The sequence below is a fragment of the Ambystoma mexicanum genome, chromosome 4q, assembly GCF_040938575.1.
Source record: "Ambystoma mexicanum isolate Mex_15411 chromosome 4q, UKY_AmexF1_1, whole genome shotgun sequence".
Lineage (NCBI taxonomy): Eukaryota > Metazoa > Chordata > Amphibia > Caudata > Ambystomatidae > Ambystoma > Ambystoma mexicanum.
This window is the reverse complement of record NC_090928.1, coordinates 72,497,321-72,520,471: the sequence shown is the minus strand read 5'-3', so window position 1 is coordinate 72,520,471 and position 23,151 is coordinate 72,497,321.

Genomic DNA, 23,151 nt, shown 5'->3' with positions numbered 1-23,151 from the left:
TTTGTCAGAGATTGGATTTTAATAAAGAATTTCACCCAGAGGTTTGCATGGCCCCTTTTGTGTTGAAAATATAACCCCCTCAGCTGTAAATGTCCAAGGAAGATGAGCTTGGCTTCACTTGGGTGATGTGAAGGCATATAAAGGAGAGACCCTCCTCCTACTGTAGCCGATCCAGGAGTAAGACAAGAAGAAGAATTTCAACATGTGCTGACTCGATCGATGACAAAGAAGGATGATAAGGCGACCAGTTGATAAATACAGATTTTGCATTTGTACTAAGACTCAAACGGACACTTCTCATAGGTATTTTAGCAGGAGTGCAAACCCTTGCTGAGAGTCTTAGGAATTTTGAAAAATGTACTTTAGAGATACATTGAAACATCAGAATATGCCCAAATGTCAGTTCTTGATCAGAAATTGGAAACAAGTTCAATATCCAGATTTAATTCATTGTGCATAGTTAACTTCTATGGTTCTCACTGACAGTGATGTGCATAGGCTGGTGCTCCTGTGAAAAATCTGCCTACCAGGAAAGATGCGTCCGGCAGGGTCAGACCTATCGGGCACAGTGGCCATGGTAGGCAGACTCAGAGTTTGCCAATCCGGATACAAGGATGCTGGTGATCCTAATGAGGCCCTTTTGTCTTTCTATTTCTCCTCTTTCATAGTCTCTATCACATTAGTACTCTTACTAAGACAGAAGCCCTTATGGTTCCCGTTACCACACCAACTGCTCTTGATTTAGTTATATCCACTGACACAGAGGCCCCTAAGGCTTTCCCCAGGGGGAGAACTGCTATTGATGTGCTTTGCGAGTATTTCACATCTTATGCATTTTAGTGGTTCAGAGGAAGATAATGAGGGGATAAATGCCTATCTAGATAATGTAGCACACGTGGGTAATAACATGTGGTATCAACACATGAAAAATGTGGGGAAAAGAACATCTAAGGAGAGTTGCTAAGTTCGCGCTCTCATACCCTATGCCATGAATGCAGCAGAAACTTTAATTTCCAGAGAGATTCCAGAGCATGATGCAAGATGCCTCGTTCATCTTGCAGCATGTATGACGTGAGGACAATTTCAGGGAAGTTGGGCTATTCTGCGATGGAGATAGAAATGGTAATTTCTGTTCCATGACGATTATACCAAGACTTCACAGATGGAGAAGCAACCAGGATGGGAGAGCGAGATGCTTGTGTATCCTGAAAATGGTCAGGAAGAGGTAGTCATGAAAGACATGAAGAGAATGGAATGCCCTGACATAACAGAGATAGCTGTATTGCCTGGATGTTGGGAACAAACTCAAGTTTTAGTCTATGGGCAAGTGAAATCCAAGAAGTGATGGGAAGCAGGACTAATGTCCTGTGCAGCTCATCTATGTAATTAAGAATATGTGTAAGCGGTACAAAGGCGTCCTCCACACTTCTTACTAAATTCGGGCGCATCCATAAGCGCTGGAGGACGCCACGATCAACGGAGTAACTATAGACACAACCTGTGGGTCGTAATTCGTAATAAGGAAGAACAGCGCAACAGTCGCCCCTGAGTAAGAAAGTCAAAAAACACGAAAAGCAGATATGGAATCAGACGAATGAGAACTAATCCAGCTTAGATTGATAACATAATTAAGACCCGAGGCAGCACTGCTTATGTTTAAATTAAATGGCAAGATAGAACCATATATGAGAACCTGCATGGGATCTATTCCACGACATCTACATGCACTCCAGAACTAAATCAGGAGATGATGTGGCTCACCCCAGTATTTTTGGAGCAAGACACAAGTTTTTTGCTCTATGTCCTGATGAAGGTTGAAGCAACAAAGGAGCAACAGTTTTATCGCCCAATATAGACAACCGAAACACGTGTCGACCTAGAATACTGTTTGTAATGAGAATATGACATCTGTAACAAAGAAAGGGTCGAAATAGTAAATTAACTGATTGTGGTTAAAGTGGGAATATTTTAAGTGTCACTCTCTGTATAAGAATTTAGGATAGACTTCAGATGTGTGAGTATGGGTATGAGTGGGATAGGGAAAAATGCTTCTGGGCCAAGATTTATTAGATTTTATTTCTTTGTGAATAATTCATTTTGTGTTTAAAACTATTGTGTGTAAAAACAAATAGAGTGTATTTTTATATTTTTGTAATAAACTTTGGTTTCTGAGAACAAATATGTGAATAAGGGAATTTCTTGTCATCCCATAATCCACTGGTCCATTTTGTAACATAAGGAAGTACATAGAGGCCAGCATCAAAGCACCTGAAGGAACAAAGTTCCTGTATCCGAAGAATCATAAGAAGTACTGTCATGAAGTTGTGACATATGTGTTTTGTGAAATGTTTAGGGAATTAACATGCTCTCTTTTGCAGGATATTATGTGTGAGTATTGGTAGAATGGCTGTCAGAGGGGAACACCCTTTGGGATTTATCTTTTTTGTGCCACTTGGAACTGTGATGCCTGTGTATTTGGATTGTTGTGTGCAAAGTTTAGGCCCTGCCCTTGAAGATGGAGATCAGTAGCAAGCACTTTGTGTACATAAATATATTGTGTTTGGCTACACTATGGGGGTAATTCATAGAATTCGGCGCACAAGTGGCACACGCGGCTGGCACACAGTGTGCGCGTGCGGCAGCCTGCGCCAGCCGTGTGCGCCAAAACCCATTACAGCCACAGCAAATTCATGGATTTCAACATCCATAACCAGCAGTGGCGCAGAGTGGCGCAGCGACCCTGCAGCAGCTCCAGTTACGCCCCCAACCCCGCCCCATGCGCCATGAACAGCACACAAATCCTGCACATGGCGCACAGGCCAGTGGACCAGCATACAGCCCCACAACCACGAAAACGCGTGTCAAACCCCCTGCGCACCCTTCAGAATACACGTACCCCGCTCGCGCTAGCGAAATCGCGTGTAAAACACCCTGCGCACTCCTCGGAATACACGTAGTAAAACTCCCCACGCACCCCTCAGAATACACATACCCCGCTTGCGCTAGCAAAATCGCGTGTAAAACACCCTGCGCACCCCTCGGAATACAAGTACCCCTCTCGCGCTAGCAAAATCGCGTATAAAACAACCCGCGCACCACTCAAACAACCCGTGCACCCCTCAGAATACACGTACCCCACTCGCGCTAGCGAAATTGCATGTAAAACACCCCACGCACCCCTCAGAATGCACATACCCCGCTCGCGCTAGCGAAATCGGTTGTAAAACTCCCCGTGCACCCCTCGGAATACACATACCCCTCTCGCGCTGGCGAAATCGCGTGTAAAACACCCCACGCACCCCTTGGAATACACATACCCCTCTCATGCTAGCAAAATCATGTGTAAAACACCCCACGCACCCCTCGGAATACACGTACCCCTCTCGCTCTAGCGAAATAGTGTGTAAGACCCCCGCGCACCCCACAGAATACACGTACCCCTATCGCACTAGCGAAATCACATGTAAAACTTCACGCGCACCCCTCGGAATACACGCATGCAGGCCATCCACCCTCAACATTCCCCACAGGCAGCCCATCACCCCAGTGCATGCCCCAGGGGCTGCCCACACCACAGGGTGGAGTTTACACGCGATTTCACTAGCCTAGAGCGGTACGTGTATTCTGAGGGGTGCGTGTCGAGTTTTACATGTGATTTCGCTAGCACGAGTGGGGTATGTGTATTCTGAGGGGTGCGTGGGGAGTACCACACGCGAATTGGCAGTGTGGGCCCTCCCAGGTGTGCCCTCTCCCCCCTCCCCATGCCCTGCAGGCAGGCCACACCACAGGGGACTACCCTGCACCCCCTGGTCATGCCCCACAGGCAGTCCATCCACCCTGGGCATTCCCTGCAGCCAGCCCACATGGCACCATGCACCATTGAGCCGTGACTCATGTCCCCCCTTCACCCGCACCCAACCAGCATTGAAGGGCACCTGCCAGCAGGCCCCGACTCATGTCCCCCCTGCACCCCCACCCACCCAGCTTTGATGGGCACCTGCCAGAAGGCCCTGACTCATGTCCCCCCTGCACCCCACCCACCCAGCATTGACGGGCACCTGCCAGCAGGCCCGGACCCATGTCCCCCCCAACACATCATCACGATCCACAATCATGGGCCTTCTGGCCACCCAAATCACACCCCACGCCACCCCTGTCCAAACACCCAACCAAGTTTTCCATCCACCCCACATATAAATGCCTATTACATGATACAACCCAAATGGCAAGTATGCACATCAACACATGTCTGTCACACACACACAATGGGCGCAAGTGAATGAGAAAACCCACATCGTGACATGCATGAAACCAATGAGAGGATACCACACATTGAAGTATGAAACAAAAATGTATTGAACACAAAAGCAGGTGGATTAAATCTAATCACACAATAATGCAAATAAGAAAGAAAATGCAGCATGTTCCAAAAAAATGAAATATAAAATATGAACGAAGAATCCAAATAAATTCAAATGAAAATGGGTCCAAAGTTTCTGTCCAGCAAACCAAATCCAAAGTAAAAAATAAGAATAATCCATTGTTCCATGGTGAAAAAAAAATAAATGATGAGAAATGCAGTCTTCAACTATATACAAAGAACAAATCCAGGGTCCATAAGCCCAACAATTGAAAGGAAACCTACTAAAAACCCTACCTAATAAAGAACTGTCTACAAAAAGGTGGGGCATAGTCCAAGCGCCCCAAATGAAAAATAAACATAAATGAAACATAACACTAATGAACTATATACAATGGCGGTGGGCAAGTCCTACGGCTCACTAAGTGATGTTCAAGGCCAGGGCATCATCGAACTCCAAGTCGATGTTCCAGAGGCGGGCCTCTTCCCTGTCCTCGAGGTCTCGCAGGGATGAAGTCATGGCCTGTTCCAAATCCCTGCGAGTTGCCTCAAGGCCTGCTCAGCCTGCCTCAATGCCCTGCGCATGGAGTTCTCCGCCCTGACCATAATGAACAGTGCCTCCTTCGGGTGCCGCCGCTCCGCATCTATCCGCTGACCCAACCGCTGCCACACGGAAGACACTCCCATTCCAGGGTCCTCCTGCCGATGCCTGCCCCTCTGAGGTTGATGGCCCCGAGCCATGATGCCTCCCACGTTGAGCTTGACGCTGCCTCCGACGCAACTGCCTCTGCCAGCACGATGGCATCCAGGCTGATGGCATCCACCGGCGCCGCAATGCACGTGCCCTGCCTGATGATGCCGGCACATCCTCCATCTGCTGGGGTCCAGTTGCTGGGGTGTCCACCCCTGCTGGACCTCTGACTCCCGACTGTGGCAGGGATGGGATCTCCACCGGGCTGGCTGCATTGGTCGGGGCAGGTCCACATGGGGCCCTGGTGGCATCTGGGCCAGAAGACGGCATGGAGAACGACTGGCGCATAGTCTGCACAGAGGAAGAGAGGGCCGCCAGAGTGCTCGACACATGTAGGAAACCCCCGACCATGGCCCCTCCCAACTGGGCCACATTGGCACGCAGCTCTTTGTGATGACGTGCATGCTCCCCCCAGGAAGCATGCACGTCATCACGAATGTCACACGTGTGCAACGCGGCACCAATCAGGACGGTCTACATACGGTTATGTGTCCCCTCGTCCACAGGTAGAGGAGTGTCAGATGACGTGGACCTCCCCCCCACCTGCGGACGGGCCTGGGACGGGGCATCCCTGCTGGTGCATGGTGGTGCAGTCACAGTGTCAGGGACAGTGACATGCACAGGCCCCTCCACGGTGACCTGTGCTGCCTCCTGCCCCTGACCCTGGACTGCACCACTTGCACCAGTGGTACCACCCCCACCAGGCCCCATGTGCGGCTCAGTACCGGCCTCCTCCTCCTCTGTGCAAACCACCAACCTGAATGGTTCCACACCGTCTTCCGCCATTGCAAGCCCCTGTGGGGGCTCACCCACCCCTTCCGCTGTAGCCGTAGTGGCAGACGCGGCACCAGTCCCCTAGCTCCCGGATGATGGTAATTCCTGGGAGGGTGGCTGGGCCTTGCATCACTGGCCGGTGGAGGCATTCCCGCCGCTTTGCTCCACAGCGCCGTCTCCACCCTCTTCTTCACTCGCCGCTGTGTAGATGGAGACATAGAACACAAGCATCAGGGTACTGTACAATAGTCCCATAGACAGGAAGCAATAGCACATGAGTGGCACTGTCAAACGTCACTTCCATCATGTCCCTCCACAACACATGGGTCAGTGCAGGCAAAACACATGCAGAAACAGGCATGGCGCATGTCAAGAACATTTGCATACATGTCCAAGGAACTGTTGAAACATACAATGGTGGTTTGAAACTCACATGCATCATGGGTCATACTGATCACATGCACACACATCACTGTAGTGTCATCCATCTGGCCTCGTACACCCCAGACACAGTGGATACAAGGATGACTAGGCTGCATCAGTGAACAGGAACATTGTCACGGACATGTGTCATGCATCCATGGCATTTACAAGTCACACACACGCTACTCAGACACATGGACATGTACACCATTCATGTCCTTGACAGCAGCACCCATCTCTCACACCCCATCCATGGCCAACAACGGAGACAGGCATGCATTCATGTGTGCATTCCGCATGTTGCTCCGCATGTTGCACTGTGACACATGCACAATCCATGTGGTTCACGCATGACTGGTCTCACATGCAGCACCATGATGTCCCTGCACACACACATCCATACATGGCTTATGTCACACATACAGGCAAGTAGCTGACTACCAGCACACTGCAACATGCCCTGTTTCACACAGCAATGCATGGCCACTTACCTCTTGACTCCAGATGGGCCTGCATCCTGAGGATCTGGTGGCGAAGCACTGGGCGAATGCTCTCCAGGACCCTCATCTGCTGGTTGGTAAGCTGGCCCCGGCGCCCCACTGCATCCTCTGCATCTAAGAGGCACTGGGCCTTCTTGAGGGTCCTGGACTTGTAGTCCACCCAGCGCTTCTGGACATGTTTGATGTCGCGGGGTGCCACCCCCTCCATGTTGATGGCACCCACTATGTCCGTCCAGATCCTCCTCCATCCTTCCTTGTTGGTGCGCGATGGTGTGAAGAGGGCATGATACTGCCCCAGGACTTTCTCCATCAGGAAGCCAACTTCATTGGAAGTGAAGCTGGCAGCCCTCTGCCTCTCTGGCTGGGGGTTGCCACTGGTGCCAGAAGGTGTTGTGTCGGACATGGCAACCCCCAAGGCAGGTGTGGGTGGGCAACTGGATCCTGGGGCTGGGCTATGAAGTGATGGAACACCAGTCGGGAGTCTTCTGTTCCAGCAGGGGTGGTCACTGCAACTGGAGACCTGCAGATGGCAGATGTACAGGCACCAAACGGCAGGGCACAGTGGCAGCAGGCAGGCAGGCAGCAGCAGATGGCTCGTGGGAGGCTGCTTGGGGCTCTGGGGGGTAAGAAAATGGCCTTCTGGGCATGAGCGTGGTCTTCCGTGTGTTGTCACGTGGCCAGCTTGATATAGAGTGATTTGGCACGTGAAAAAACTGCATGTCAGCATGTAATTCGAGGAAAGGCCCTTAGCGCGTAAGCGCTTATGTGACATGATGCACGCAGGTGTTTCCCTCGTGACGGGTGCATAGTGATTCAGCACGTGAGAAAACAGCACGTCCGTGTGTGAATGCGTGTAAATCGAGGAAAGGGCCTAAGCGTGTAAGCGCGTATGTGACGTGACGTGCACGGGCAGTTCCCTCAGCACGGAATAAAGGTGAGCGCAAGCCAGCAAAACACTTTACATGCTGTTCGTGGAGACCAACGCGTGTGTTTACATGGCTGGAATCACACGCGATTACTTCACAGCGTCTGAAGTCCATACCTATTATTTTGGTGGGGTGTTGCCTACGCGCACAAGCAAGTGTGTTTTTGTTTTTTTTCCACGCAAGGCAGACGGTGAGACGCATACGCTTTTTTCCCACTGTGGTTCCCCCTGTGCATGCGTACCGTTTAGAGGTCATTCTAGCCCGCGTGTTCCATGCGTACGTGTTTTTTCTGTTCCTGGGTGCCACACCGTACTGCTGGAGGTAATATTCACGCACGTGGGCTACCGGGGTCGGGTGCCCATATTTTTTTTTATTGTAATTTGGTAAGCTTCATTTCATTTTAATTTTTTATTTTTTTTAATTTTTTATTTTCTTTACAGGGGGTGCCTAAGCGTTGCGTGACCCGTCATTTCTCCCCAGGGGTCACAGACAGACTTGCAGGGGCACTTGGGTACCTATACCATCAAGTACCCTGCCCCCTTCTAGCCAATTGCCCAGGACAAATGTTGAGTGAGCCTCCCATAGCCCATTTTACATCGGTGCAATGGTTGAGAGGCCACCAAAGGCTAAGGGTGGCAAAGCTGGCCGTCCTCCAAGGACTGGACGTTGTCGGGCACATGGGCGTGGAGACCAGGGAGGACGGGGAGTCCAGGGTGGCTACAGGGGTGGCAGAGGCAGGGGTGTCCCTCTGGGACAGGATACACAGCCATGTGCTGGTGCAGACATGCCACCACTCCCTGTGGTTCCTGGTGATGCATCTGTTGCATCACAACCTGGCGCCCATATCACCCAAAAGCAATTTACATCTGCTGTCACAGGCCCACCGGTGGTGGTAGCTGCAGGTACAGCTGTGGACACCTCCACCCGGGTTCTGGGTCAGGCAGTGCATGTTTCGTTGCGTGAGGAGGATGCCCAGGATGAATTCCATCTTGTCTGGAAGGTGGGCTCATGTGCGTCCACTGTAGCTGTGACTGTGGCACACATATCTGGAGCAGTACTGATATCTGCTGCCCCAAGCAGCCGAGTGGTGGTAACTGCATGTGCAGATGTAGTCAACACTACCCCGGCAGTGACTCAGACCCAAGCAAGACATTCTGTCCTCATACCAACACCCACTGCTTTGGTCCAGTCCACCAGTGCCACTGCCCCCACTGATCAGGGCCACATTGCCCCCTCAGGGTCAGTACCACCATCCAAAAGGAGAAAGCGTGCTCCTGTACAAGAGGCTGGAACCCCAGACACGGCTCTGGCCTCCGGCATGTCAAGGAAGAATCCTTTCTGCAATCAGGAACTGGACTTCCTTGTGGGCTACGTGTCGGAACACCAACGCGATATGCTTGTGGGCCCACAGTGCCATACAACGCATCACCAGCGTTGGGTCCACTGGCAGCATGTTGTGGATGGTGTCACATCCATGGGATTCCAGTTGTGCACAGCTCAGGACTGCTATAAGCGCTGGAATTACCTCAAACGCAGTGCTAAGCAGAAGCGTGCCTCCAATTACTACATGTCTCTGTTGACTGGTGGTGGGCCACCATCAGAGGAGGATGAACTCACTCAGCATGAGGTGATCGCTTCAGAGTTCATCCTGGGGGAACAAATCCGTGGAGAGGGAGAGAGGATGGACTATGATGCATCATCTGGGGAGTATTGATGCATGCAACTCAATGACAAGTGTGTTTGACATGTGTGACCCGCCCAACTACAAGTTGGGTCTTATCTATCTTCAATCTCCCTCTTCACCTGTGTTGTTCACCAGGGGTCTGAACTTTCGGCCTCAATTCACAGAGAGCACCTGGCAGCTCTTAACTACTGCATTATAATTTTTTTGTACGAGTTCTGGTGCTATGCTGATGACAACCAACTGATTACCTGGCTGCCCTTGGCCACCTCTTGTCCCTCCCTTATTTCAGATAGCCTCATTGCCATTTGCATTTGGTGTACTACCAACGGTCTCTGTCTGAATGTCAGCAAGACTGACATCCTCCTCATTGATGCACCTTTTCCATCCTTTGCTATCAATCTCTGGCCAGCCCCACTTGTCCCCCCTCCTGCATCCATCTGCAAGGCCATGAACCTCTGGGTCACCTTTGACTCAACACATCCCCTCTACACACACATTTGTGATGTACCTTGGAATGGATTAACTTATTGCTCCACCACCTCAAGTGTACTGTGCCCTCCCTAACATTCACCTACATACTCACAGTATGTCAAGCTCTGGTTCATTCAAGGTTGGGGTACTGTGACAGTCTCATTCAATAATCGACCGGCATCCACGTTCTACCACTAATCAGGTACAGGACTGCAAGACTTGTCCTTTGCCACAAGCCCTGGGATCCCATCATTCCAGCCATTTGACCCCTTCACTGGCTACTAGTGGATGCAAGGATGTTACCTTAGACCCTCTGCATTGTGCACAAGTTTTCTTTGGGACTGGGTAGAAAATACCTTCAACAATCTCTACCCCCACACTCCCTCAGGCTCATTCGTTAAATTTGATGACTGAGGTAGGAGCAGATCTGTGTGTGCAGCTTGGAGCTCACTTTTGAACTGCCAACTGGCCACGTTGAATCTTGAGGGGAGATATATCTGCTTCTGGTAGCACCTCAACACCTTCCTTCTTGCTCCTGGATTAGCACCTCTTCTACCCAGCCGAACAGTTTCCACTGTTGACATTGTGCCCCTGCACACACTCTGTCCACCGGATCAGGTACCTGCTCACCCTGTCTCCCTGCTGCACTGCCTACAGGCCTCCCATATCAATGGGTCCAGTGCGTGTCCCCAAACAGTCCAGCACTCTTTGTCTGCACTCATCAGATTTGCCCTGTCCAAATAATCTTGCACTTGCCACTTGCTGGCTGCACCACCAATATTTGAACGGACATTCTATCATTGCACTTCATTTGCCTTCTTTGGTCTGTTCTGTTTGGCACGTTCCCCTTCTCCCCCTTCTTGGATCTTCAACCCTTAATCCTTCTTCATGGACTAGCGTAGATGCCTCCTATGACACATGTTCTGTGCATAGTTGATTGTAGTTGAGTGCTGCACACGGACATGCATGTTACATGTATCATGGTGTGTTTGGTTACATTTCTAGCTGTGTCTCGCCGTGTGATAACACATGCTTACGCTAGGTGCTGACTAATAGTTACCATCTCTCATATTTGAATTGCATGTATGCCCTCTAGAAGTTGTGTGTGATGCAGGTGATGTGCAACATGCAATACATGTGTTGCATTCACATTTTGCACACATCCTTTACTGCTTTGGAATGGCCCTGCATTGCAATGCTACTGGATGCATGTTGGGGTTTGATTTGCCTGTGACATGGCTGTTTCATTATTTGTCTGTCAATGTTGTGAACTGTATGTGTGTGGTATGTGCTACTGACGTGCGTGTTCTTGTTTTTCTATTTATGTTGCAGGTGATGACGCACTGGCGGCGGAGGATGAAGATGTCATCCCAGACACGGTGGTCAGTTCACATGACCAACCAGGCACCAGTGGTGGTCGTGGAGTGGCAGCCCACAAGAAACCACAGGTGCTCCAGACCATCGTGTCCAGAAATGACTCTGAGTCAGGCTCTGATGTATCCTCTGACCTCTATGTTGAGCCGGATCTGCATCATGACGTGTCATTGCCGGTAGGTGATCCTGTGTCGGATGGTCTTCTGTCTGCAACACCTCCAGTAGGGGGCCAGACAGGGTTGGAATGTCCACCTGTGGTGGTTACGGATGCACGGTCACACTCAACACCAGTTGGCCATGTTCCTGGGGCATCAGGTCGACGGAGGGATGCAGTCCTGCAGCTGCAGACGGCTGCGACCCAGCAAGGACCACTTCTCCTTGGGTCCAGCAGGTGTGATGTCCGGCAACGCAGTGGCCGTGTGGCACCTGGGTCAACTGAGTGGGAGCGTTCCATGATTGCCATAGCACAGCAACAGGGGGGAGCAGTTAAGATGACTGCTCAAGGCATGGAAAGTGTGGCCCATTCCATCCTCCCTTCAGTAAGGCAAATGGTGCTCCATCAGCGGGCTACGCAGTCCACGTGCCGCTCACTCAGGCTGGGCATGATGGCGTATGACAGGGCGCGCCGGGCTGAAATGGCAGCGCTGCGTGAAGCACTTAATGCTCAAGCAGAGGCACACCGTGAGGCCCTGAGGGTGGAACAACAAGCCCTCCGATCTACTCTAGCTGACCTCATGATGGATCAGAGTAGGCGGACAGAAGACAGGTTTGAACAGCTTGAAAGAACCATTTCAGCTGAACTCTGTGCAAGCTGGGGGTCACTCCATTTGTCATGTGAGGTCATGCAAGCAGAACTCTGTCTCACACGTCAGTCCCTGCAGGAGGAAGCACGTGTGACACGTGAGGTAATGCATGCTGGCCTCAGTCTCATTGCCCGCCAGGACCTGGCTTACCAGACCTGCATACTTGCTGCCGTTGAGGGGCAAGGCATGGCTAGGCATGGTGAATGAACTGCACCACCTCCACCTTCTGAAGATCCAGAAGGTGACGATGAAAACCTATCTCCCACATAGGTCGGGCCGTGCAGGCGCTGAGCCCAGTGAGTTGTTTTTTTTACCTCGACATCTACACATGTGGGTGTAGAGGTGCACCCTGTACCTCCCCCCTCCTTCCCCCCCCCCGGGTCATATATGGCCATTTTGATCATTTTTTTTCCTGCAATATTTTTTTTTCCTTTTTTCCAGCAGTTTTAAATCTGATTATATTTCTGATTTTTCATCAAATTGGTATGGTTTTTGGTAAGTATGCTATCTTTTCATTTTACATTTTCATTTGATTTACATTTTCCGTTATTTTGCTATTATTTTTTTAATTATTTCAATTAGTTTTATTTTTTATCTTTTTTTCCTGTTTTTTTCGATTAAATTGATTTTAATTTTGTGTAATTCGTTACTCTTCTCATTTTATTTCTTTCAATACATTATTTGATTTTATTTGTATTTTCTTTAGTATTCTATTTTTTGCAATTTTATTTTGTCTATTGTGCATACATGTGACAGTGTGGTGCTTTGTGGCATCGGAAGGCATCCACTGTATGTTCCTGCTGGGCACATTCAGGCTTGTCTTGTGTATGTGTTTTGCTTGGGGTCCTGACACATATGCTACTCCTGCTTCCCTTTTCCATGGGCTCGCAAGGATGGCTCGGTGTAACAGCATATCACACATGGGCATTGGGCTTCCATCATATCTGTGGCCAGCCTACAGTTCTACTTGTATGTACACCCCTAGTGGGTATTCCAGATGGTTTCTCCAATGCATGTCTGCACTTCACTTTGGTGAGTATTAAGCTAACTGTACATTTCATCTTGTTGCTTGAGATGTTTGTTATATATTGAATGTGTATGTTGATGCACTTCCTGCTGTAGCTGGTAACATGCAACCTTTGTCTGCATACTACACACTGATGGTGGGAGGGGTCCATGTGCTGAGAATGTGGAATTGGGACAGTTTTCCAACAGTGAATTTGATATGCCACATGAAGGCTGCACACTGAGTTACCCCTGTCACCATGCATTTCAACAACCACCCATTCCTTGCTGGCACCACTTTGGCCATTTCCCAGCCCTGGCTGGTGTTTGGATGTGACATCTGAGTTATGACTACATTGTTTGTAATTTTAATTATCAGTTTGTGTCCTGGACCTGACCCCCCCTCCCACTGTTTGCACTTGGCCCTTGTGACAATCCGGCCAATCAGGATGCTTGAGCCTGCCACCACTATCAAACGCCCACTAAGGTGCCCCTGTCTGGACCTGTCAACATGCCTTCTCAGTCACTTGAAGACCGCTCTGTCTCCCCTGCCCCTGTCAGTGTCCCTCTGTCTCCCCCCCTTCATCATCACATCCCCTACTCTCCTTACTGGCAGATTTCCCTCTGTCCCCTGTGTATGCTTTCTTTCACCATCTCCCTCTTTGGTCATTTTGAGCTTGGCCCCCTCCTCCCTTCTCTCCGACCTCTCCCTCTCCACCCCCCTTTGGCCTCCACCTTGTACTCTGGCTGTCATTTTGAACCACTAGCCCAATTGCCATTGACCATGGTGACACATACGCGCTTGTTCTTTGCAGACATTTACCCTTCTGCCTCCGTCCTTCCACGCCCCACCTTCACTATTTTCAGTATTACTTTGACAGCTTATTTGATCATTAGTCCCTCCACCACTGATTACAGGTCATCTCTTCCCCCTTTCACTTCTGTCTTTCTTCTCCGTCTCCCCAGCACTATGTTGAATCTTTGTAGACCTCACATAGTTTGTCACTTGTTTTGTTACTTTCATCACGTCTTCCATCCTCTTCCGTCTCTCCCCTCATTATTGAATCCTGCACTGCGACTATTCCCGTCAGGCATGGGAATGTTGATGCTAGTTATGTCATCATACAATCCATCCCTAGGCTCTCCCTTATTGGTCCTGGCATTTATTATATGTACTTTGCTTTTCCAGTTCATTCTCACACTGTGGACTGTATGAAGGACATGTAGGAATGTACTGTTCTTCTCCCTTATTCACACCGGAGGTCATTACAACCTTGGTGCTAAGTGCACCAACTTTACCACCATGGTGTAAACTATGTTTACACCATGGTGGATGGTGGATTTACCGCCCCATTCCAAGGTGAGTGGGGCGGTAAATCCCCATTTCCCATTTTCCCTTCCCCATTCCCATTTTTGCCCCATAGGGCATAATGGGAGTGGGGAAGGCGCTAATTACGCCGCCGTAAATTACGGCGGCGTAATTAGCACCATGGCGGGTTAGCGCCATGGACTTTAACGCCTGCCAAAAGCAGGCGTTAAAGTGGGAATCCGGTGTTAAGGGTTAACGCCGTCGTTAACCCTTAACGTCGGGGTTGTAATGACCTCCACCCTCATTGATGCACTTTGATGAAGTTTGTGTGTTGTTCATTTAATCGATTTCAATGATTCAGTGATGGGTCACTGTCTGCCATTGCCAATGTGGTGTACTCTGTACATGATATGTTCTGCTGGTCAATGGCTGATGCAATGTAGTGATTTATTTGGACATGTTAGGGGATGGGTGAGGATTGAGACACATGGGGGTCATTGGTGCTATGTTCATATGTACTGTGTACAGGACACTGGCATTCACTTCATTTCACATGCATGTATTCTAGGCATGTCCATATGGAGGAATACACTTAGGCAACACAGCCCCCAGAGACATTGCACCCAGATTGCCTTCTCATGCATGCTGTGTCATGACAATCCATGTTCACTTTCCGAGTCATTATTCGTGGACATGCATGGAAGGGTGATTTTTGGTTTTATGCCATTTTTTTAAATGATGCAGAGGTGTTTTCAGGAATGCAATGCACACTCACTGTGCTATGCAGTGTGCGGTATTTGATATGGCCATTTGCTATTGTCCACTGTGCATGGTGAAAGGTATTTAGAATTGTGTTGCTTGAACGACTGGTGGCATGCATTTGTGGCACTGTTTTCAGTGTGCGAGGTTTTGGTCACTCCTTTCTTCCAATTCCAAGTGAGGTATACTTGTCTGGTGCCTATTTACATTTCACACATGGCACTTCATGACTATTGTGTCATGTGTTGTGCATATGGTTGGATTTTTTCACGTTGCATGCCATGGTATGGTGTGGCAGTCAGGGTTGAGGAGTGTTGGGAGGGTTTGGGTGGCATGCCCTGTTTTGCAAGGGGGGTGGGGGGGAGATGCCTTGAATGTGTTCCCTTTGGTCACATGGGATTGGTTGTGTTTAAGTATCTAGGGATGCACACAATGTGGCACTTGAGTGGACACATTCTCAGGGTGATGAGGTAGTGACAGTTAACTGTCCCTTTGTCATCATCGATTGTGACCTGGTATGTGCCAGGCCTGTGTGCACTCAGCAGGGGTTGGAGTTTAGGTGAAAAATGTGTCCACAAGCTGGGTACGGGCTGCCTCGCCACATGCCCTTTCCCCTCCCATGCGCAGCGGCCGTGCGTGTGGTTGGGGATGTGGGGGCACCACCATGTCCACCAGTATGCCATGCCATGTTGCAACGTTGTGCAGGACATATGCTGCCACAATTATCCTGCACACTACTGGGGGTGCATATAGTAGCTGTCCACCAGAGCGGTCAAGGGAGTGAAAGTGTGACTTGAACAATCCGAATGTGCGCTCCACTATGGCCCTAGTTGCAATATGGGCTGTGTTGTATCTTACCTGGGGTAGTGTGGTGGGGTTCCATATTGGCGTCATCATGTAGAGGGTAGGCACTGTCCCCTGGTAAGGTGATAATAGTTGTCATTAGTGGGGCTTTTGTATTTGTCTGTGTGTGACATGTATGCATGTGCACAGGCATTTGTACTCACCTAGGAGCCATGTGTCGCCATGCTTCCCAGCTTCCAGGGCCCGGCACAGGGCGAACATTCTGAATATGAAACTATCATGGGTGGACCCAGGGAAGTTTGCATATACAGAGGTGATGATCCTTTTGGCATCACATACCACCTGCACATTGATGGAATGCCAGTGCTTGCGGTTTCGATAGATGTGCTCTGTGGCCCTAGGTGGACGTAGGGCCACCTGGGTGCAATCTATGGCACCGAGCACTTTGGGGAAGTGTGCCACCCTGTAGAAGTCCAGGACCACGGCCTGCCTTTCTGCGGGTGTTCTGGGCATGTATATGTGCCTGTGGACTGAGGGGCACGTAGAGATGATTGCCAACACCTGGTGTAGGCAGCGTGACTGCGTGGCCTGTGAGACCCCCCCCCCACTATGGCAGTTGTCCGCTGAAATGGCCCAGTGGCCAAAAAATGCAATACATTGAGCCCCTTCTTCAAGGGGCTCAATGCTTGGGAGCACAGGGTGGGTGATGTGACATCATCCTCCCACACCCTGACCAGCTCTAGGATGATATGAGGTGGAAACTTATACCTACCATAGACCTGGTCATCCGGCATCCCAAAAAGGCTGGTCCTGGGCAGAAAAATGCGGGGCCTGGCTATTCTCCTCCTCCTGCGGTGTCCCACGATCACTGCTGCGAGAAACGGGACATTCATCGTAGATGTATATGCTTGTTTGTTTTTTGCGCTCACTTTTATACTGTGCGAGGGCACTTCCGCCTGCTTTTGTGTAGCGGACGTAATTGTGCATGCATGTGCGTGTGTTTTGACGTGCACGGGTTTTGCCTATTCGATTCCATGAATACGTGTGGTACACGTGCGTGTGGGCGTTCCTTGTAGTTCCCAGCGGTTCTTCCCCTGTTACACCCTTATTTTCACGCGTTGTTCCCTATTCCGCGTGTTCCGCCCCTTGTTCCACCCCCTTTTTGATGTGTGTACTGACGTTGTGAGTTTTCGCTGTACGCATCGTGCACGTCGTTCAGGATGTGGAAATGACACGTGCACCGGTGTGCGCCACGTGCGGATTTGGTGCACATCCTGGAAATTACACGCGCAGGTCCTTCCATGAAACGCACGCGTGCGAATCGCACACATGCGCTGGCTTTTCCACGCTTGCGCCTGCTTGTGCCACTGATTTCGGCGCACATTTATTCCATGAATTACCCCCTATGAGTGAGTGCTAGAATGGCGGCTATATGAATTCCCTGTCATTGGGTAACAAGTGTTGTGGTGTTTCAGTTTGTTTTTGATTAACTGTAAAACTGTGTTGTTTGTGTTATTGAGTGTTTGCATAAGATGTATGATTCCCTGGATTGTGTTTAAGGTCTGTGCTCTGTGTAAATTCTTTTCCACAGTTGATTTGTTTCTGAGGGGATTCCTAGATAATGTTTTGGAAATTAAGTTGTGGCCTCTATATTTGTTATGGCAAGCCCATTCCATATTTTATTGTGCTTTTAAGGCGTAAGGAGCTTGCCAAGTGGAACACATCATGTTAACTAAAAAAAAGTAAAATGTAAGTTTAATGATATATGTTGTGCGTTGGATCTATGAGTGTATGTGTGTACCACACATTAGTACGCACATCTCATGTGCTGTAATCACTACACAGATTTGAAGGTGTTCTGACTGGGACGAATTCAGGGAATGTGTCCCTTCTACCCAAGGGGGAGCCATCCCCTTTGGGACTAGGCAGGTGAACCTGGTAAGCTCAACACCCCTTGGGGAAGATGAAAGCAGGATCTCACTTGGGGTGACCCTCCCCCTGGAGGACATTATTCCCTTTTTTCAAAACCTCAGTGCCTTTGTTGGATACATGGGAGGTAATCTAATTAATGACTGGACACAACCTGTAAGAATGGCTGGCATGTGAGAGTGGCAGGACCCCAAGTCAGGATGAACAAGATGAGAGCCCATGGAGGGTGCAGAAAGAGTAACCCCAGGGCCGGCTGAGAGAGATAAGACCGCAAAGTGGGGGTGAATGAAGATAGACACCAAGGTGGGGTGAATGAAAGCAGACCACAAGTAAGGGTTAGAGAAGTGAAACTCCAAGGCGGTAGAGAGAGCAACAAGACCCCAAGAAGGGGTGAAGGACAGCAGACTCGAAGGTGGGGTAATAGAGGTGAAACCCCAAGGTGGGGTGAGAGGGACAAGAACCCAAGGTGGGGTGAAGGAAATTAGGCCCCAAGGTGGTGTGAGAGAAGTGAAACTGCAAGCAGGGGTCGGAGATATAAGACCGCAAGGCAGGGTGAGAGACAGAAGAACCCAAGCCGAGGTGGAAGAAATAAGAGCCGAAAGTGGGTGAGAGACCAAGGAACCAAAGGAAAGGGGACATGAGTCCTTTCTTGTATGGACTTGATGGAACTGTGGAAAAGAGATGTTTAGCCTACCATCTTAGATGGTGCACTAGGGGGGGGGGGGGAGAGAGCCCTCTTAAGAAAAAGATTAAAAGGGTGGTGGTCCGAAACCAGCCACCATCCACTTGACAGAGCTAAGGGGCCTAATAGTATTTTTGTTGCAATTGTATGTTTTCATTTACTGTGCCAGACTCAGGTTAGAATAGGATTCTGGAGAAAGGACTTTCTTGGTTTTGTAAAGACATCCTGACAAGCAGCTTTTCTTTCAGTTTCCTTTATTAACTTTCAGTTTCCTTTATAAAGTTTCCTTTATATATAAAACTTTATTCATCACTGACAAGTTTGACACTAAAAACTCCACATTATCACTCATGATCATCACCAAAACCTGGATAACTTCACATGGAAAAGCCACATCTGCTGCCATCCACACTGATGCTGAAAACATTTCATAGACTCCAAAACTGGACTGACTGGGAGACTGGCTAGGTCTCATGATCAACAAGTCAAACATTTTGTCTCCTCATCCTCCTGGCATTGCTCTAAATTTGAATTCACTTCAAATCAAACTCATTTTCCCTCTCAACCCCCCATCATCATCCTCCTCTGTTGACTTCCTGCCCCATCAACTTTCTTGTGTTACATCGGCCTCCTCTTGGATCATCTCCCTATGCTATGCTTATGTTTTCATCCATGATTTTTGAACACCTCTAAATTCTCCACTACTCATCATCTATTTCTGGCAATTACATCATCTATTTCTGGCAATGACCATCCTACCCACGATCTGCATAACTTTCTGACATCATGCTCATTTCCTCACCATATCCTTATTAAAGCTTTCTATTGTCCCTGCTCTCTCATTCACGTTTGCGTGATGACTCCTCCACAACACTCTCTTACCCTATCTCGCTACTCTGCAATCAAATGTTCAAACTCAACTCACCATACCGAGGTGCAGTTGGATCTTCCACTTAACCCTTAAATTGCTCTGAAGAGGAATGCTTATGTCATTTTCCCATTGGAAATGATTCAAGTACCTGTACTGAAAGGGTTAAACGGCTCACCTAGCTTCCTCCATTGACCAAGTCTTCTTTGATTTCAACTCTGCCTTTTTATCACCATTTGAACACTAGTACCCTCTGTGCTCATTAACCTCCTTCTGCTCTCACTCCAAACCTTGGATCTCCTCAGAAATATGCCACCTCAAGGCTGACATAAATCCTATTTTACCAATTTCAGCCTTGTTCCCTACTCCTAAAAACCATCCTACACCCTGCAAACCATGCTGACCACATCCTAACTGTATCTCTTCCTCCACTGATAGTGTCTTTTCCACTCCTTCTTTTCTAAAAATCCTAAAATCTGTGACACTCGTAAAATACTATTATATCTCTCTATTACCACCTCATTCTCATTCAATCCCAACTCATATAGCAAACTTTGGCTTATTGTCAGAAAAGCCAACCTATCGTGTGTTCCTATCAGCCCATTTTCACCTCAAATAATCTATGTTCTAGCATCCATGCCCCACACTTACCTCTCCACCTACTCTATCTCTATCTCTCATAGCAAGATTATTTTACTGATACTGATCTTTAAAAACCTCACAGCTGATAACCCCAGCAACTCTGCCAAACACTCAAATGCTCTCCCCATCCGAACCACTCTAAGATCCTTTAGAAGGTCATGTTCAATTTGATTACCACATCTTGTAGCCTACTACCTCTTAACCCCCTTCAATAGTGAGTACACCATTGGCACTTCACCAAAACAGCATTGACCAACATTTCTGGTATTCTTACCACTGCCCATCACTCTAATTAAAAAAGTGATTGTGCGCACCAAAATAAGGTAAAAATCACACTCTTAAATTCAGTTTGTATATCCCCTTCCTGTGTTCCTCATTGCAGGTGAATGCAGTTCCCAAACCTATTTCTCTGTATATTTGATTCTCTGTCATAGTTTTGAAGGGATCCAGATTCTTCCTAACATTACAGACTGTGGGGTTCCTGAAATCTACTTCTCTGTACTCCTATATTTTCAGTCCTAGCCCAGTGTACTCCTGCAGCGCTGCTAGCCATCGTTACATTTCCCCATCAATGCCCATAGTAGGCAACATTTCTGAACTAGCCACAGCAGGGAAACCCCCTCTAGGTTCCCAAATGAGGTCAGTAGGGCTTGAACACCTCCTTCTCCTAGGGTATTGATCTCTAACACAATTATCACCTGTGCTGTTACAGACCTTCCTTAATGCCACACCACATGATCATACCTCCTCCCACCTTGGGTACTATCCCTTAAGATGTGATTCTTCCCGCTTCTTTCTGCCTTGGGCCTGCTGTGCCTGCTTGATCCGTATTGTTGCTTCTGATAGCTCCTCCGGCCATCCTTGAACTTCTCCATACTCTCCCTTAATCTCACCTACTGCCTTCTAGCAATGTTCCCAGACTTCCTCTTCAATATCAATAGCCTTAATTTGTTTCTACCACCTCCTGCTGCTGTTAACCTTCTCCTTAATCTCTCGGATCAGAGCCACCTGATGTTTTCTGATTCCCTTCTTAATATTTCCTAGCATCTCCTCTGTTACCCAACCACCTCCTTAATCTCTACTAGCCCTTCCACCTGATGTTCTCCAACACCCTGCTTTACCTTTCCTCTGACCTCAAATTTCTCCCTTTTCCAAAAACTTCTTTCCCCTTTGCAAGCTCCTCTTTTCCTCCACCCTCCCCTTTCGATGATCTTTTCTCACACCAATCTTCAAAATGTCTACTCTCCATGTGCTTCTCAAACACCCACACTGCCTGACTGAACATGTGGGCTTTTATATCCCTGTGCTCTCCCCGCCCCAGGCTGGGCATTGGGATTCATGAAGGTCTGCACCTGGGCCCTAGAATTGGTGATGCTGGGATTAACTGTTTCTAATTGGCACATGTGAGCCTGTTCAAGCTGTGGAAGCCAGAACAAGCCCTCATTTGACTTTTGTGCCATTTTGTATTTCATTTCCCCTTTTTGTTTCCCGAAGATCACTGCTTAAGAAAGGCACAGCTTCCCTGCCTGCTCAGCATGTGAGACCAAATCGGGTAACTCATTTAAATGTGTGTCTGAATACCTTATGTATGAAAGAAATACTTGTCTTCTATAAAATTGCCACTTGCAGATGGAAACTATGTCAGTAGACAATCGATAACATTGTTTAACACACAAGTTGAAATGCTGCTGGTAAACAATGAACTGGCAACATTGGTTCTCCCTGGTACTTGTGGTCTGGTTAGGAATTTCAGACTCTTTGACATGGGGAGCAGCACTGTATAGATTACTCACATAAGTGTCTTTTTGCAATGTTATTGGGTTAAGTGAGATTGACATAGGGATCCCTCATATACCCCCAACCCCTGATCCACTATCTTCTAACTTGGGGAAGTACTTGGCACATTTGGTCCGCCCATTGGAAATCCCCATCCCGAGCAGGTAGCCTTGTCACATCTCATTCTTTTAGACCTTGTCCTTGACATGACTTACCAGTTTCCTCTTCACTCCAGCCTATCCCACCTCAGCATCCGTGACACTGCACTTGAGTGAATTTCATCCTATCTCTCCAAATGATCCATCACCATTTTTAGGAACTCTGATACTTTGGAACACCCAGTTAAAATTACCCAGGGCTTCGTCCTTGGTTCATTTCCTTTTCTTGACCTCTTCTCTGATCAAGCTCCTCTCCTCCTCTAGTTATCCATGATACCCACATCTTGTTTTCTCTTCAAGCAGTTACCCCTGAACTCTCCTCCCACAACTTCAACTCTTTATCAGCTATCCAGTATCCAGCAACAGTCGAGACTCTAGTGGCTTATGCTCAACTCCTGCATTAGTGAAACCTCCTACCTTACTAATAATAATGCCAAGACTCTACTCATGTCTCCATTACTTTCCCCCCTGATCTCCTCTCTCCATCCCAAAAAGCTTGCAACCTTGCAAACTTGGGGGTGACCTTTGACAGTAAACTCTAGCGTCACAATTTTATCACTTCCACTGTAACTGCAGATGGACTCAAACTACTCAGCATCTACTCAACATCAGAAAAATGTGTACCCTTCTTATGTACATGCCATGCTCTGCTAGCCAACTCTGGCAATGCTATGGACTGCTCTCTACTCAAGCTTGAAGCCGCCTTTCTAGCATCGGCTGACTTGCTGGCCTCTATTAAACTCTGTAAACTCAAAACTCGCACTCCTGAACCTTGGTTTACTGATGATCTTTCAGCACTGAAACTGCAGTGTCGTCAGGCAGAGAGAAAGTGGCATTTGGATTACTCCCCTTCCGCTAAGAACTCATTTCGTTGCTCTCTCTCGGCCTATCATAAGGCTCTTACTACTGCTAAGAATCTTTACTACAGCCAGAAAGTTCAATTAGCCCTCAATAAACCTAAGGGACCTCTTTGATCTCGTTCAATCCCTCTCTTCCCCTGAGAATAGCAGGGCCTCGGTCTCTCCTTCGCAGGGCCTGTGTGACTCCCTCTGGGTCTTCTTCCTTGAAAAAATCTTCACTATTTGTGCCCATATAGAGGCTGGCTTGCCGTCGCTCACAACCCCCAAAATGGTTACAGCCTGTCCTTCTCTAA